Source organism: Sciurus carolinensis (genome assembly GCF_902686445.1).
Source record: "Sciurus carolinensis chromosome 14 unlocalized genomic scaffold, mSciCar1.2 scaffold_114_arrow_ctg1, whole genome shotgun sequence".
NCBI lineage: Eukaryota > Metazoa > Chordata > Mammalia > Rodentia > Sciuridae > Sciurus > Sciurus carolinensis.
This window is the reverse complement of record NW_025920106.1, coordinates 2560565-2572623: the sequence shown is the minus strand read 5'-3', so window position 1 is coordinate 2572623 and position 12059 is coordinate 2560565.

Genomic DNA, 12059 nt, shown 5'->3' with positions numbered 1-12059 from the left:
AGATCTATGGTTTCTTTTTTCAATTTTTGTTTGGAGGATCTGTCCAGTCGTGAGAGAGGTGTGTTCAAATCACCTCGAATTATTGTGTTGTGGTCTCTTTGATTTCTGGCATTGAGAAGGATTTGTTTTACGTATATGATGAGCCACTGCTTGGGGCATAGGTATTAATGATTGTTATGTCTTACTGATTGATGCTTCCCTTAAGCAGTATGTACTGTCCTTCTTTATCCTTTCTAACTTTGGCTTTAATTTGACATTATCTGATATGAGAATGAATACACCAGATTTTTTGCTGTGTCCATGTGCATGGTATGTTTTCCCCCATCCTTTCACCTTTAGTCTGTGGGCATCTCTTTCTATGAGATGCATCTCTTGCAGGCAGCAAATTGTTGGATCTTTCTTTTTAATCCAATCTGCCAGTCTATGTCTTTTGATTGATGACTTCAGGCCATTAACATTCAGGGTTATTATAGAAATATGATTTTTATTCCCAGTCATTTGGCTCAGTTTTTTTTTTTTTTTTTTTTTTGACATGACTTCATTTCTCCTTTATTTGGCTGTTGCTTTAGGGTAGTTTTTCCCTTTGATGATTTACATCATTGTTTTTCATCTCTTCCACATGGAATATTTTGCTGAGAATGTTCTGTAATACCAGCTTTCTTTTTGTAAATTCTTTTCGCTTTTGCTTATCATGGAAGAATTTTATTTTATCATCAAATCTGAAGTTTAGTTTTGCTGAGTATAAGATTCTTGGTTGGCATCCATTTTCTTTCAGAGCTTGTAAAATGTTGTTCCAGACCCTTCTAGCTTTTAGAGTCTGGACTGAAAATTTTGCTAATATCTGTATTGGTTTCCCCCTGAATGTAATTTGATTCTTTTCTCTCACAGTCTTTAAAATTCTGTCTTTATTTTGTATGTTAGGTATTTTTATTGTACTGTGTGTTGTGGGTCTGTTGTAATGTTGTGTATTTGGAGTCCTATGAGCCTCTCTTTTTTTAATTGTAAACAAATGGGATACATGTTGTTTCTCTGTTTGTACATGGAGTAAAGTCATACCATTTGTGTAATCATAAATTTACATAGGGTAATGTTGTTTGATTCATTCCGCCAATTTTTTCCTTTCCCCCACCCCTCTCACCCCTCTTTTCCCTCTATACAGTCCTTCTTTCCACCATTCTTTCCACCGTCCTTAACCCTAACCCTAAACCTAGCCTTAACCGTATTCATAACCCCTCCCACACCCCATTATATGTCATCATCCGCTTATCAGCAAGGTCATTTGTCCTTTGGTTTTTCGAGATTGGCTTATCTCACTTAGCATGATATTCTCCAATTTCATCAATTTGCCTACAAATGCCATAATTTTATCATTGATTTTGGTAGAGTAATATTCCATTGTGTGTGTATATATATATATATATATATATATATATATATATCACAGTTTCTTTATACATTCATCAGTTGAAGGACATCTAGGTTGGTTCCACAATCTGACTATTGTGAATTGAGAAGCTATGAACATTGATGTGGCTGTATCTCTGTAGTATGCTGATTTTAAGTACTTTGGGTATAGGCCAAAGAGTGGGACAGCTGGCTCAAATGGTGGTTCCATTCCCAGATTTCTGAGGAATCTCCATACTGCTTTCCAGAGTCCTATAAGCCTCTTGTACTTGATTTTCCATTTCATTCTTCAGATTTGGGAATTTTTCTGATATTATTTCATTGAATCAATTGTTCATTCCTTTGGTTTGTTTCTATAAGCCTTCCTCAATCCCAATAATTCTTAAATTTGGACTTTTCATGATATTCCATAGTTCTGGTGATTCTGTTTATGATTTCTTACCATCTTCTATGTTTGGTCAACTTTGTTTTCAAGATTAAATATTTTGTCTTTGATATCTGATGTCCTGTCTTCCAGGTGTTCTATCCTTTTGGTTATGCTTTCTGTGGAGTTTTTTATTTGTTTTATTGTTTTCTTCATTTTAAAGATTTCTGGTTTTTTTTTCAATATCTGTACCTCTTTATTGAAATAATCTTTTGCTTCCTGTATTTGCTCTTTTAACTGTCAATTGGTGTAATCATTCAATGCCTACATTTGCCCTTTCATCTCCTTGTTTGCTTCCCTGATCATTTTAATTACGTACATCCTGAAACCCCTTTCTGACATTTCTTCTCCCATGCTGTCTTTGGATTTTATTGCTATTCCATCTAGGTTTGTTTGGAACATTTTCTTCCCTTGTTTTCTCATATTGCTCAGGTATCTACCCCTATAGTAGTGAAACTCTGGGATATTGTGATTTTCCTCTATTGACTAATGTTTTCTCTGTACATTTCCAATCACTCGCCTCTTAGCCTTCAGTAGCCTGAAGTCTTGGAGGAACTTGATAATGCAGTACTCCACTAGAAAACTGGCCCTCTAGGTGTGGTGACCTTCAGGTGAGGTATATTCCCTGTCAGTGGGCAGAGGTGCCTCCACTTGTTGACTGATGGTCAGTCAAAGGGGGACTAGACTGCAGACTGGGACATGTTTGATCTGGCTCTGTGTCTCTGGTTCTACTGCCCTGGTGGGAAAACAATGCCCCGTAGGGAACACTCCCGTGGTGGGTACGTTTTGCTGACCAGCTCTCCTCTGAGAAGTTCCCTTCGCTCCAGAACTACCACCTGGACTGGGAAGCCCTTCTCTGTGATGTTCCCAGGGGCCCTGACCTACCAGGGTGGCGAGCCTGGCCCTGTGAGGGACTCCCTTGCTCAATGGCCCTCCTCTGGTATGTTCCCTGGGAACTGGAGCTACTGCCTGGGCCTTGGACCCTCACTCTGCATCAAAGCCTCTCTTTATGTGGCCCTCCTCTGCAATGCTCCAAGTTGACAGGGTTCTCCACTCCAGCAGGGGAGTCTCACTAGTACACTCTTCTCCACGAATTTCCCTGCATTTTGGGACTACCGTCCCATCTGGGATGCCCAACCAGTGGGAGAGATTCACCCGGTGGCTCTGAGTTGGTCCCAAGTCTCTCAGTCCCTCCTCTTCTTGACTCTGGGTTTTGTCAAAGGTCCTCTAGCATCCTGTAGGTGTCTCAGAAAGGGAGCTGCTCTTCCAATGATGATGGCCATGCCCTCAGGAGTAAATTAAAATTCCTGCACCAGCCTATAAAGAATCCTCTGGCTAGCTCCACGATGCAGGCAGATTGACTCGTCTGCCGCCTTGCTCCATGATGGTGACAGACCTCAGGTTGGTCGTCAGGCGGGGTTGCTCAGTAATAGTGTCTGTCTTTGGCCTGGTGGTTGTACAATTTGGCTACCCGCTGCCTAGCTCCACAAGGCAGGCGGGTTGGGTGCCCACCTGCTACCTCCACAACTGTGACCAGCCAGTGATCAAGTATTTTCTTGTATGCATATATAAAGATATGGTAATCAATTCACCCATTGATGAGCACCTTGTAATTTTTATTTTCATTTACCTAATGTCAAATGATGTTGACCATCTTTTCATGTGCTTATTTTCCACTCATATCTTTATATTTTAAAGAGATTCTTTTTAAAATTTGTTTCGGTTAGTTATACATGACAATAGAAAGCATTTGACACATCATACATATACATTATACATATACATATACATATCTCATTCTGGCTGTACACAGCATAGAAGCACACTAGCTGTGTAATTATATTTGTGCAAAGGGTAATAGCATCCAGTGCATTCTACTACCCTTCCTTCCCCATACCATCTCCCCTCTTTTCACTCCCTTCTACCTAATCCAAAGATCCAAAGGACCTCTATTCTTCCCTAGCCCCTGTTCCATTATTGTGAATTGGCATTCACATATCAGAGAAAATATTCAGCCTTTAATTTGGGGGGGATTGACTTATTTTCCTTAGCATGATATTCTTCAGCTCCATCAATTTCCTGGCAAGTGCCATAATTTAATTTTTCATTGCAATTGAATCATTTCATTATGTATATATAACACATTTTCTTTATCCATTCATCAGATAAAGGGTATCTGTTTCCACAGTTTGGCTTTTGTGAATTGAGGTGCTGTAAATATTGATGTGGCTGCATCACTATAGTATGCTGATTTTATATCCTTGGGTTATAAATCAAGGAGCAGGATAACTGGGTCAAATGGTGGTTCCATTCCAAGTTTTCTCAGGAATCTTTATACTGCTTTTCATAATGGTTGCAGCAATCTGCAGTTCCACCAAGAATGTCTGAGTGTAGCTTTTCTCTCACATCTTCAACATTTATTGATGGTTGGATTATTGATAATTGGAATTCTGACTGGAGTTAAGTGGAATCTTAGAGTAGTTTTGACTTGCATTCTTCTGATTGCTAGAGATTTTGAATACTTTTTTATATAGTTGTTGACTGATCATATTTCTTCTGAGAAGTGTCTGGTCAGTTCCTTAAACCATTTGTTCATTGGATTATTGGTTTGTTGATCTGTTTTGTTGTTAAGTTTTTTGAGTTATTTATATATCTTGGAGTTTAATGTTGTACATGAGATGCAGGTGGCAAACATTTTCTTCTGCTCTATGGGTTCCCTTTTCTCATTATTTTTTTCTTTGCTGACAAGCTTTTCAATTTGAATTCATCCTATTTATTGATTCTTGATTTTACTTTTTACATTTTAGGAGTCTTGTTAAGGAACTCAGGTCCTAAACTGACATGATGAAGATTTGAGCTTACTTTTTTCTTCTATTAGGCACAGAGTCTCTGTTTTAGTTTCTAGATCTTTGATCCACTTTGAGTTTATTTCTGTGCAGGTTGAGATATAGAAATTTAATTTTAGGTTGCTACATATGGATTTCCAGTTTTCCCAGCACCATTTGTTGAAGACAATTTCTTTTCTCCAATAAATGTGTCCACATCCTTTTAAATAAAATGTTCTTTAAAATAATTTTCATATTTTATTGTGGTTTTGTTCCACTTTGAGAGTTATTAAATATTTAGGTAGAAATTCACATTTGTTCTATGCAGAAATGATCTTTCAGTCTGTGGCTTGACATGTTTTATTAAGGAAGAATTATTAATGTTGATGAAGTCCCACTTATCTTTTTTATTTTGAAGACAGTGCTTTTTATATCATAGTCAAAAAATTATTGTATAACACAGGACCACAAAGATAGTTTTCTCTCTTTTCTTATAGTAGTTGTATACTTTTAGGTTTTACATTTAGGTACATAATTAATTTTTAGATAATTTTTTACATACCACAAGTATAGATCAAATTCTCTTTTAAGAAAAAAATATATTTTCCCAGACTACACTTATAAAGAACTTTAATTTTAATAAGTAATAATCTTTGCATATAAATTCACCTGAAATCTTTTTATAAATTTTATAATTCCTAATCTCTATAGTTTCATAATTAGTAAAGGTTGAATTTTATATATTTTATAGAACAGATCAGTCTCTCTGAATGCTTTTCTATTTTTTTCCATTGCTTTTTGTTTCAATCTTAGGCACCATAAACCCAAATGCCACCATAAATTCTAGTCAGCAAATCATGACATATTTGAAACAAAATGTTACCTTTCCTTTTTAAAATGTGAAGGACACATGTTTCCTTTATTTGCTCTACTATGATTGTGTAATATAGCATAAACCTGTCACTTTATTAAAAAGAAAAACACACAGACACTTCATATTTCACATCTGTTATACTACCCCTATTTTTTCTTGCTTCCATGAAGATGAATTGTAGTTTCCCAAATGAACTAGAAACTAACTCATATTCATTATGGTAAGGCTTGAACCCAGCTGTCTGTTTATAGAAATTTTATCATCATTATTCACTTTTGATGGAGGTGGAAGGCTACTAAGCAAAAATGATAACAGGTAAAGTACAGTAAGTGTGATTATCCCATCTATATTTTATTTAGGAGGATGACACAGCATATTCGTGGCATTTTTTAAGTCCAAATTTGAAACATGTGAAAGAGTATAAAAATAAAGAGCACAAATTATCTTTCTTTTTTTTTAAACTTTTCTTTTTTTGTACTGGGGATGGAACTCAGACCTGTTATATCACTGAGCTATAGCTCTCACATTTTTAGTGCTTTCAATTTTTTATTCTGAGAAAGTATCTTTCTAAGTAGATAATGCCAGTCTTAGACTTGCACTTCTTCTTCCTCAACCTCATGAGTCACAGCAATTACTGTCATGTGCTACCCTGTCTTTAAACCCAGCCCCACCACATACAAATATTAAATGTTCGGGGAAGCAAGTTTTTTTTTTCAAGCACTCTTAGAATCACTAAACATACCCATTTTAAGAATATTTCTAATACCCCTAACAACTTCCCTGTGTTTACCTGTTGTCAAAAAGGAATGCGATGCAGTCAAGGTAAAATCAACAACTAAATATTTAAATGATCTTAAGGGAGTCTCACAGCACCTTTCCATAGGTCCAGAGAACTATATGTGTTTGTCCATGGGCATCCCTAGGTTACTGTTTCAAATGTTGTTAAAATATATTGCCTTTGAAAGTTTCTAATCTCTGGGCCTGGGCTTAACCCTTAGTTATTTATTCATTTGTTTGCTTATTTATGGTACTAGGTTTTGAACCAGAGATGCTTAAGCACTGAGCAACATCTTCAATGCTTTTTTAATATTTTATTTTGAGACTGGGACTCCCTAAGTTACTTAGGTCCCTGCTAAGTTGCTGAGAATGGTTTTGAACTTGTGATCCTTCTGCTTTAGCATCCCAAACTGCTGGAATTACAGGCATGCACCACCATACCTCTCTGGACTTAACACTCTAAAGGTAACTTGTAAAACACAGTGAGCACAAAACACAGTGAGCACTATCATTTGAACATAAGCACAAATTGCTGGATACACAAAAATCAAAGGGCCCAAATCAACAATCCTCACATGCTGTACAAAGAAAACTGCTAACAAAGTTTGATTAATTGACTATCAATGCATTTGCTGAAGGAACATCATTTAATACAAAGAATCATAAAAAGGGAGGAAAACCTGCATTAAGATTTCCCTTTTGATTTTTTTTTTTTTATTTTGGAGATTTGATGGCCCTTTAAAGTCCTCTGTACTACTGGTACTTGATATGAAAAAGTATTTTATTAGTGACAAGTTTAAAAACAAAATAGACAAAGTATGCTGAAGTGCTACCATTTAGCATTGTGCTTGCACAGTGTCACTCTTGTATTATCTACTTTCCATGCACCATTCCTTTGCTCCTTGTCTTCTGGCCTTCTGTTCCCCAAAGGTGCTTGCACTTCATATATTTTTGCATTTGAAGCCATCAGTGTCAACCTCAACAATTTGCTCCTTTTACCACCATCTCAAGGAAGGAATGAGGTAACTGACCAGAGTTCTCTGCAATGGAACTGATGCAGTGGGTATGCAAACATTCTTGAGTCTTGCTATTTTACCTTTAGACATTACTAGAAAGTGTAGGAGCCCTGAAGATTCAGGAATCACTGAGTCCTATTGATTAAACACTCATTTTATTCTTGCTATGGACACATCTGCCCTCCTGCATTCTCTGGAGAGGTAAGATTGTGTCAGACTACAGCAAAAGTGGATTTCTACTGAGGGTCCCTGAACCTGTGGGCACCTCTTTAGAGGGCAAGGGATGTGCTGTGTTCACCTAAGGTAGACAGGGTTTATGACTAAACACAGCAGTGGACAGGCTCTGTGAGGGCTGCCAGAGGCTGTAGTATGTTAAGATAGATTAGGTTTGAAGGGTGCTTAAGCTGCAGATGGATGCAGAGTGAGCATGATTGATGCAAGTTGGAATCTACCAGTGCAGGCAGGGAAAGCACAGTAAGCATGTTGCAGGTTCTGGGTTGTGTGCATTTAACACATATTTGCAATAATATTTATGTATGCATATATACACACATAATATATGTATGCTCATATTTGGATGATATGACTATATATACACACAATGGATATCAAAGAAGATCTTTAAGAAAATACCCATCACATATTTAAAATTTTAAAATATTCACAATGTTCAATTGTGGTTCTGTTAAATAGGAACTTTTCAGAAATTTCCAAAATCTTGTTTGTAATGTAAAACTACATTTTAAATTTTAACTTTAAAATTTCCAAAACTCTAACTTAAATTTTAAAAAGCAATTAAAACTTCAAAACAGAAACAAAATATTTTGAAAAAATTGATATCTATTAACTTTAAAATGTGAGTCATTGCTCAGCTTTGCTTCCACCTGAATTCTTCAAAATGTGATTCTGATTGCTAGAACAATGAAATTTCCCCAGATTTTTTCTGCAAAGTTCCTTCAAGTGCTTGCCTTGACCCTCCTTTAACAGCTCAACAAGGCATGATCTGCTTGGGTCTGTTTTCTTCTCTCCTGCCTCTCTTGCTCAGAATCACTGTCTGCCCTTCATGAGCCTGCCATCCAGTTTGTCATTCTCAACCTGCCCTTCCCATTTCCCCTCTTGAACATGACCACCTGGCCCATTTCTTTCTCCCCCCTCTTTCTCCAGGTCATAGCTGCTCAGTACCATCCCACCATGGCTATCTCTCACACAGTGGCATCATCAGCAGGAGACACTTTACAGCTGACATGCTTCACATACTGTAAGAATAAAGTTAAAGGAACTGAAAGAAGTTTCAGAGTTAGGGCCACTGGAAAGGCCAGAAGAGAAAAAAAAGCAGAGAGAAGTCACAGGAACCTGAAAAAAATAGCTTGCTTCAGTAAGAAATGGGTGGCACCAGGCATTGTTTACCTGGGTCACGACCCACCATGTTTCTGGTCCTGGCACATACACAGCATTCTCACAACTATTGTAAAGTCAGACAATGTTTTTGTTCAGACTGAGGGTAAGGGCTCAAGTCCTGGCAAGAGTATAAGAAGAGTGGGTGTGTATGCTTATCCTGCTTCCTCAGCTCTGAAAGATTACAGCAAGAACTTCTAGCTTTGGAGGACTCTGCCCCTGCTTATGGTCACCATAGTGTGCTTTTGCATATAACCAACGGTCATTCCATCATCATTTTTTGACAAACTCTTCTCTTTTTATTGCATTGACTTTGTGCTTTATTTCAAAATCTTCTGACCATGTCTGTGTGAGTCTCTCTCAAAATTCTATTCTGATTTTTGATCCTCATATCTCTTTATACCAATATCACATTTTCTTGCCTACTTGCAGATTTGTAACATGACTTCAACTAAAGCAATGTAAGATCTCTTACTAGGTTCTTCCTCTTTCAATTTCTTTTCCTATTCAAATCCTTTTGCATTTTTTTGTGCATCTTAGAATAAACTTATCATTTCTAAAGGTAATCCTCTAGTATTTTGATTGACAGTTTCTTGAGTCCATGTATTAATTTAGGGACTATTGACAGCCTAAGAACATTGAGTTATCCTACCTATGAAACTGGAATATCTCCCCATAAAATGGATTTTTAAGATATTATCTTGTATGTGCTGGCCTCTGTCCCAGTCTTCAGCAAAGGTCTCAAGTCATGAACACATGTTCATGAAGATTTTATGTTGTGTGAATTTGTTTGAAAATTGTTGAATGGTCAAATTTATGTTTATATCAATATGGTAAGGGTTGCAACAACTATGTGGAACCATGAGCAGAGGGTTTCCAGGAAGGTGAGTCTCCAAGAGTTAATATAAATTTACAGTGACTCCCACAGGCAATAAAACTGGTGACTCATAAAAGTTAGTGTCTTGGTTACATATGTTGGGAAGATTTCTGGTGGCATCTGTGTGCTAGACTTTAAGTCCTTTTCTTTCCCCATAGCATCTTGGAAGGAAAGGCTTAACCACAGCACCCCAAGAAAACTGCTGGCCCTCATGAACCTGCTCTAAAGATCTAGAGCACTGGATGGCAACACATTTTTCCAGCTATTAATGACAAGCTCAACCACAATGATGCACAGCTTTGGAGGGCTGCTGATTCTGAGTGAGAAAAATATTATTTTTTTTGTCCTTTCTTCCTATCTACCTTTTTTTGGTCACCTTTCTATTGGTGCCTTCCTCTTTCCCAAGTGTTTTTCTTCCCTCCTCTACTTCTTTCCCTCTTCCACTGTATTTTTCCTTCTTTATAAATTGAAGCTTTCTGTTGATGAAGGTAAAAAATAATATGCCTATATATCTATCCTCCTCCAGGATTCTGTATAACCTTGAAACATGTGTTCATGTCACCTCCCTCCTCATTTATCATCCAAAACAAGTTGAAGCAGCAACTTGAGCATTCAAATATCTCTACTTCTTTCCTATTAAAGTAGGAAACTTCTGATTTCAGGAGGTTGCTAAATATTTCCTGTTTTTACTTTTGATATGGACAGGTTCAGAATTGTCCATGGTACAAGGATTCTGTTTCATTTTCAGCAATTTTGCTACCTGAGGAATATTCTACTATCTTCCTTTTGTTGAGGATAAACTGAGAAACAGTATGACATAATGAGTTCCCCAGGTGAGACTGGCAAACATGCCTCAATACAGGAATAAAATAAATATGTAAACTACAGCCAACAATAAAAGAACTTACTTACCATATGTTAATAGTTTCTACTTCTAGTAATAATTCTGGTTACTTGCCAAAAAAATATTCTTTCAGACTTAAGTCTGTGTAGAGTAACTTTCTTTAGGGCAAGGATATTTGCCATTCCCTGACAGGTCTCTTGGGAGAATTAAGAATGCATCCCATACACAACATTGAAGCTGGATAATTTGTACATGACTGTGGTTCTCTCTGGACAAATAAAAAAGCATGTAATGGTGTGGAGATATAATTAAGCATTTAAGTCCTTGCCTAAAATGTGTGAGACCCTGTCTAAAGTACAGCACCACCAAATTAAAAAAAAAAAAAAAAACATGAAGGAAAGAACTTCATGGTTTCTTCAGAGTTTGTTTTCTGTACAAGAGTTTTGCCAAAAACCTGCTGGAAAATACATAAAATAGTGACATTGTATTACCGATTATGGCAGAGAAAATTGGTGGTCACCAAATATTTAATATTCCTGACCCTATGAAGTCCAACCACCCCTGGATTCAGTGTGTGGTCATATGAGTTATTCTGGCCAATGGACTATGAGGCATTTGATGCCTACATATCTATCTTTTCCTGCAGCAGAGACCTTAGGACCTGCTTTTCATGCAGAGAAATGTAGACAGACCCACACTGGACTTCCAGAAAGTGAGAAGGTAAGTATTTATTTATTAGGTCACTGAGGCCTAGGCCAGGTCGGGAAGTTACTGATCATTTTGTTGTGTCAATGAACACATGTAAGCACACTTCAGCTGAGGAACCCTCTCATGAATTGATGCCAAGTCAGTATGAGAAATACTTGCAGTCATCACACACTGTTGGTCAACATGGATGCTGCCTCAGGGGCTACTGTTTGGCTTTGGAATTCTTGGAACTATTGGAGAAATTGTGCTCATAGAACTCTTCATAGAATTTGTACCCAAGGTAGTAGGAACATTTCTTCAACTATACAAATGAAACAGAAATTTCAGCAACCCCCCTAAATGAGAGTTTTTTTTTTTTACCTAATTACTTGCTTTGCTTTGCTTGTAGATTCCAGGTACACACTTCTCTGCTTGCTCTTATGCAGAGCTCACAGAAGCAGGTTTTCCTTCCAGATGTATATGAGTTACCCGTCCAGACCATCAAAACACTTCTGCAATAGAAGAAAGCAGGGAAGCCCTTAGCTGATCATCACTGACTATCTGCAAATCTTATCATTTGGGGTAAAGAATATTGCCTGCCAGGAAAAGTGGAGATGCTTGCTAGCTAATGTATAGGTTAAATAGTGCTATGACCCTTGGAAACCACATTCTAACAGGAATATTGATGGTACTACTCTGAAATAAATAAGTACATACTTTTCTCTATGGCTTCAAGCTTACCTTAGATTTGCCCTGAAGCAATAACATGTGATTGTGTCAGGACTGGAGTCTCCTTTAAGGGAACTGATAAGATCTGTAGGAAGAATTAGGAAGTTGCAGATTGACCATGTTCCCTTTTATACAAGGATTGCTCCTGTTTTGGATGGTGTTGAAGTCATCTGTTTAAATGGGCTAGAAATCCAAATGAACTCTAGG